We start from the raw sequence: 6,293 nt of genomic DNA, 5'->3' as shown, positions 1-6,293 counted from the left end.
CTGCTGCAGTACTGTGTTTTCTCCTGGCATCTTGTATCATGGCTGAGCATACTGAATGGGCTCTCTAAAACCTTTCTTATCAATGGAGTACAACAAGCCCAATGCAATCATCCTTTCAATTATCTTCTTCATCTCAAGTGTCACCAGATAAGTGCTGGCACAGTATTCTTGGAACATTTCTGATATTGTTCCTTGCTTTTTTGGCTATAAATGTATGAATATGGGATAAAGATTAAGATATCTCATGTTTTACCCTTATTATGCACAGACAAAACTACGCTTATCTCCTAAAAGGTTCTTTTTTTCCCATCTCTTCAGTTTCAATGCTCATTGGGTCTAGGTGATGATTAGAATATTGTGCTAACTCTTGTGTTACAGTGGGAGTTGTGCCCTCTGGGATCAGGGGAAAAGCTAGAGAGTCTGTTCAGTGCTGTGCAGCCTCTGAAACTGGCTTGATGTGGAGGTCACCTGGCAGTGGGTTACAGGACAGGACTCCCCAAATGGGACTTTGTAAATGACCAGTCCTGAGTAGGTGGCTCAGCCTCTGCTTGCTCAGTTCTGCAGAGGTTTTCTGAGAGTTTAGTGCCCATGGGATGAGGGGGAAAGAGACTTTATTTACCTTGATTATTTCTACCTGGTGAGTGAAATTTGACTTTGCTAAACCACAGGCCTTTCCGAACTCTTTAGGTTCAGGAGGCACTTGTGAACAGACTGAAGAAACAGGGTGTACTCTGTGCTCTGGAGATGAATAATTCTCTACCTCCTGTTCATTTTCAGGTATATAAGGTGTTCCTTTGTGTACCCCTGTGTGCTCTGTGCTATGCAGGTGGTGTTTCCTTCTGAGCTGATGTTGGTATCTCTGCCTGGGCACATCATTTTGTTGTGGTGCCACCAGAGAAGGGTCCTTTGTGTCATGGTGGAGAAGGACATAAGGGGGATTGCAAACCCTGCTATGCTGAATTGTTATTATTTGAGAGTGCAGTGTATTCAGCACTGCATGGAGGCTCATGGGCTGTGTGAACATGGCCTTGACCTCCTGTTTAGAGACTGAAGGAGCAGGAAGAGGGACCGGCCGATGGTGGGTTCCAGCAGCAGGATCTGTAGAAAGCTCATGGGATGGGATGCTGGAGATCAGAAGCCAGTCTAGGACCTGCATGCCTGTGACCAAGGCACCTGGCAGGGACTGGAAGATCTGGGGGTTTAGCACTTCTCCTGCATGACCTCAGGTCAGGGCATTTACCTCCCTGAGCTTAAGAAGTTGTATAAAGTTTACAGGATCTTTGTGACGAGCACTTTACGTTACTAAACCGCAGCATTCACAGCTGTGAGTCAGGCTCCCCACAAACATGATGTTGGCTTATGAAGAGGGTTTTTTTTAAGGAGTTTTTGTTCGTTGCCTTTTCATTTGGAGGCCATTAGATTATTTTGGCAAAATTCTTGAAGTTGTCTCTACAATTAGGAGAGCTCAAAACACTTTCGAATTTAAGGAATTAATTGTGATGTAATTATGAAGAGCTTTAGGAATAACACCAAATATAGCAATATGTGTGAATCCTGAGGATTGGAAAATAGGAGATTAGTGTGGGAACAAGAGAGGAATGTAGGCTTTGGTTCAAAGAGTTATTTTAAAGGAAAAATACTGAAAATAAAGTGTGATGAAAAACAATAATTCTAATGAAGGACAAAGCCCATCCATTGTACTCCAGTCATGATTTCTTATTAGCCATTATAAAGTTGGAGGATGCAGCAGTGGTGACAATAAACCCAGACAAGTAAGGGGGAAGATACAACTTCAAGCTCTTCATTAAAATAATGTTTCATGGTTGCACACAGCCACACAAAATGTATTTTCACGCTTACACGTTTCAACCATTTTTGAAAGTCACACAATTGCTTTGCCGATTTAAGTTCCAAATTAATGAAAATACAATGGGATGGGGCAACCTGGGAGGAGAGGAGCCAGGCTTTCCAAGGAAACATTGAAGCATTGCACTGATTGCTGTGAAAATTCATTTCAGTTTCACCTCATTTCTTCATTAAGCATGTTAAAGTAGTTTTTTCTTGGGTTAGCTTCTGTCGGACACTGTCTTACTTCAGGAGCAGTGGTTTTAAGGACATGGAACAATTTGCACTGTTATGCTGCTTCACCCCAATTGCAGTTGCTCCAGATTGGTGCTGGTGAAAAAGAGGAGAATTTAGACTCCTGAGTTACTCCAGCCTTGTGTAAGTGTAGTGACTTCACACATCATTTAGTAAGAATTGCACCGAGTGTTTGTTATCTTGGAAATAAACAACCTGAAATACTGAATTCTGGGTCATCACTTAGGAGTTGTAAGCACTTCCTTTATTTGAAGGATTTTGGTTAGTTGGTTTTCATTTGGACATCTGGTCTACAGATAGGTCTTGGCATCTAAAAAGCCACTTTAAGCTGAAATAGGGGCTGACTGTTTTGGCTTATTGTAGATACGACACTACCTGAAAAGATCATAATAGAAATAGATCTTGATTCACCGTCATTTCCCAAAAGACATTTATATTTGAACAAAACAGAATAAGCAAAGTAACCTTCTCCCAGTTAGCTGCCATGGCATGCCTGGAGTCCCCCATTATGGTGGCTATTGTATCCAGGCATTTCCTGATCTCTTAAGCATCTATATCTGCATAGCACTGAGCAATTACTATCTCATAATGGTGGAACTGAAGATCAAAAACACTATGTGGGAATTCCAGGGACTAAGTCTTGCAGCCCATATAGCAATCTCACTCTTCCTTGCCACCTTTTTACCCATAAAACTGAGTACTGAATGCACAGTTGAACACTGGCATTTCCTTGCTTGACAAAGCCAGTAAATCCCCCAGATAGCTAATGGCAGTGTGTTGGTAAGCAGAATTAAAATCTGACATGACAGTTGTGTAGGAAGGAATATGATCACTTAAAGAAATTCAGGCACTGCTGCCTAAGATAGCTCTGAGACTGGGAACTTGGATTCTAATCTGTACTTTGCCATAGTTGTTTGTTTTATTTTGTTGTGAGTTGTTTTTTGTTGTTGTTGTTTGATTTTATTTATTTTACATTAGGGAAAACCAAAACCTGCATGTTGTTGTGCAGTTTGGGTAAACGATTTGTTAAATGGCCATCCCACACAGATGTTTAGGAGGATTCAGGTTTTAATCCTGCTCAGGGGAAGTTCTCACCCAGGCTTCTTGAAGGTGTGGTTAGGACCTTGCAGAAGCAGTCTCAGAGGAATTTTTCTCTTATGTTACACAGTGACAGAGCAAGCTGGGAAATGAAGGGATTTATCCAGTGTATGGATTAATAGGTGGTGGGTCTGTTGTTATTCACAGTCCAGTCCTGCAGTTAGCATGTATTCAGTGTGGGACACAGTTCATCCTGCTGTCTAGTTCCTCCAGGTTTTTCCTGCTGTGGAGTCCCTTGAAGCCTCACTGGGGGCTTCTGTTCCTGCTGGCAGAGGGGGAAAGGATGCTCTGAGCCAGGGTGTGCTCTCCTGTCACTTGTCCCTCTGTGTGGCACATGTAGCCTTACTAGAAGGTTGAAAGGTTTAAAGTTACTGAGCCAATGATCAGCATCTGAGAAGGTGCTTAACTAAAGTGTGTTTTCTTTGATTGTCTTTTGTTCTTTAATAAATTTTATTAATTAATGAAACTGACTCCTCTGTACGGTACATTGGAAGAATTACTGTTCTACCTCACTGTGTAATCATTATCACCATTAATGAGTGTGTTATTCTGTCACCAATATTAATCTAACAAAAGAAAAAAATACCTGGCCTGTGCTGTGATGCAGGAGTCAGTAGGTTAAATACTCACTCTGTGAATTTGTGATAAACAGTCCAGCTGATTTGGCCAGAGCATGGCTGGGGGGCTGCTTTTAGAGACACTCAACACACGTAAACGTACAGTGCACAAGCAGCTCTCCTTGCTGGTTGTGTGATGCTGCTTCTGTGAATGGTCCTTCTTCCCTGGCTTTTGGAATCAGCACCTCCCTGAGGATAAAATGCAGAGCAAATCAGTTAGGCACAGCAGAAGATGGGGCATTTTTATACTTTGCCTTTTCATTTAGATTTGATTCCTCAGAAAAGCTGCTTAAATGGTGTTACAACTGCTTTGATACGGACTCTTAATTATGAAAAGGTAGCACCAGTAAATAGCGTTAGGTGAAAAGAGCGCGGAGGGGAGAGGCAATGGGAACCTTGGCTATCAATATGTCAAAAGGATGAGTCCAGAAAGACACACTCAGTGTTACAAATTTCTTGTGATGCCCATGGCAAAGCTATTTTAGCAGCTCTTGAGAAAGGGATGTATGTTTGTCTTATTGGAGTTCCTTGAGGGAATAGATTCAGCACACAGAGGGGAGGAGAGACTGAAGTGAGGCATCTGTCATTTTCTTCCAGTGTTTACGATCCCTTAAAATAAAGATGAAAATTAAAGGAATGTGTTTCTCTCGTATCAAGAGTTCTTATGTTCTTCTTTAACTGGCCTCATGCAGAAGATTTTGGCTGGTTTAGCTGGTTTGTAATTTTTGTGGTGTGCAGCTCTCGTTGGCTTCCCTTGTACCAAAGGCACACGAGCTATTCCTTTGCTGTGGGTGGCACGGAGCAAACAGCTGTGCGTGTGTTGCACTGAATTTAATGTGCATCATGGTAACAGAAGAATCAATCTGAGGAGAGGCTTCTTTTGCAGCGCTGTTAGCTTTGGGTTTATATTCTTTATTAGCTATCGGAGCGTTTTCATTATTGCGGCTATTGGTTAGACCTCCTCTAACTCCAGTGAAACCAAGAGACGCTGAGTTGCAACACTTGCAATATGCAGTATGCACACACAACCTGGATCAACCTAATTTCAGCACAGCAAACACAAAACAAAAGCTGTATATGACTTCTTAGCCTTTGTGCACATCTGCATTATTATAAATGCTAATATAATTCCGCAATGATAAATAATTAAACAATTATGGTCATGAATCAATAAGTTTAGCACATTTTTTTTCATCAGCAAATTGTACTGTATAAACAAGAAATATAAATTACCAAGTCTAATTTTTACTGAAAATTGTAAGCATTTTATATCTAATAATTAAAAAAGTATTAGAATTCAATGTAAGATACTTAGAACTTTAAAATTTTCTGGTTTTAACCAAACACCATTAAATTGTCATGTTTTATGTTTCTGAATCTGATTAACATTTTGAGATCTGACTTTTGCAATCATTCTCTTTGTTTTCCTCTGCTAAAACCCCCTCGCTCAACCTCTGGTTTCTCCTAAACACAGTTTATCAGCCTGAATCCAGCTTCAGTTGACCTCATTATGTTGCCTTTAAGAAAATACAACGTTTAAAGAAAAACATTCAAGTACCTTTCTTGTAAGATTTTGAAAGACCTAGCTATTTTTATCATGTACGAAGCACTTTGCTGCATAAGGTGCAATATGGAGGCAGAGAGAAGAGGAAGCTTTTACCACTCTGTTTGCATTCAGTCAGGGGTTGTAGGGTTACCTGTAATCTTTCCCACTCTCAGATCTTTGGCATTTGTAAAGAATCTATCACCCCAAACACTGGCACCTAGCTACGTAATTTAAAAATAATCCTGCCCTTCTCTAGAAGTAGGGGTAAAAAATACTGTGTTTTCAGGAAAAAAAAGCTGAGTTTGATTTTTTTCTTTTTGTTTTTTTTTAAAGAAGTTGTGTATGTTTTTTATGCTGAACATCTTGCATGAACTAAGGATTTGCCACAAAGGAAGGTACTGCAGAATAGCTGTTCCTGACTGCTCACCATCGGCTTCCTCGATGGTTGTGTTTTAACCCAGGGAAATGCTTGACCTGCTTCTACTGTATCTTGTTCTATCCACAAAAACCCCATTTAGACTTAGCCAAGGCATGTTGGATCAGGAGACTTGGAAAAACAGCAGTTTGAGGATGGTGTTAGGCATTGTGACACCAGATCTGAGGGGGACACAACCACCGGGTGCCCATCCCTGCGGTGACAGGGGCCTCTGGGACCCTCTTCCTCACAGCCAGGGCTCTGTCTGGACCTGCAGGGTGGGCACAAAACAGTGAGGGCTCACTCTCCTGGCATTTACCCAAGGCAGAGCTGGTGGGACTGGTTTGTTGGAGGCGCTGGAGTTTTGCTGCATCACTGTGCTGGAAAAGCTACTCTTCGTGGGAAAATTCAGTGAGCCAATAAACTGGTGTTTGTCTGTCTCCCATGTGTGTGGTGGTGTGAACGAGGCACAGCAGTGATGCTTCCTGGTGGCCCCATCTGCCATTCTTCCACAAAC

General features: G+C 41.6%; 1 long non-coding RNA gene across 1 annotated transcript; it reads right to left on the bottom strand.

Annotated features, from left to right (window-relative positions):
• Positions 1–2,357: 2,357 nt before the first annotated feature.
• On the bottom strand, positions 2,358–5,936 carry LOC108504147. The gene is made up of 3 exons (XR_001877015.1): positions 5,789–5,936; positions 3,919–4,004; positions 2,358–2,475 (listed from the first exon to the last, which is right to left on the bottom strand). It is a non-coding gene; the product is annotated as an uncharacterized LOC108504147 (long non-coding RNA).
• Positions 5,937–6,293: the final 357 nt, after the last annotated feature.

The sequence above is a fragment of the Lepidothrix coronata genome, unplaced genomic scaffold, assembly GCF_001604755.1.
Source record: "Lepidothrix coronata isolate B3197 unplaced genomic scaffold, Lepidothrix_coronata-1.0 Scaffold153, whole genome shotgun sequence".
Classification (NCBI taxonomy): domain Eukaryota; kingdom Metazoa; phylum Chordata; class Aves; order Passeriformes; family Pipridae; genus Lepidothrix; species Lepidothrix coronata.
Note: the sequence above shows the minus strand (reverse complement) of the source record. Positions and strands in the feature narration are given on the sequence as shown.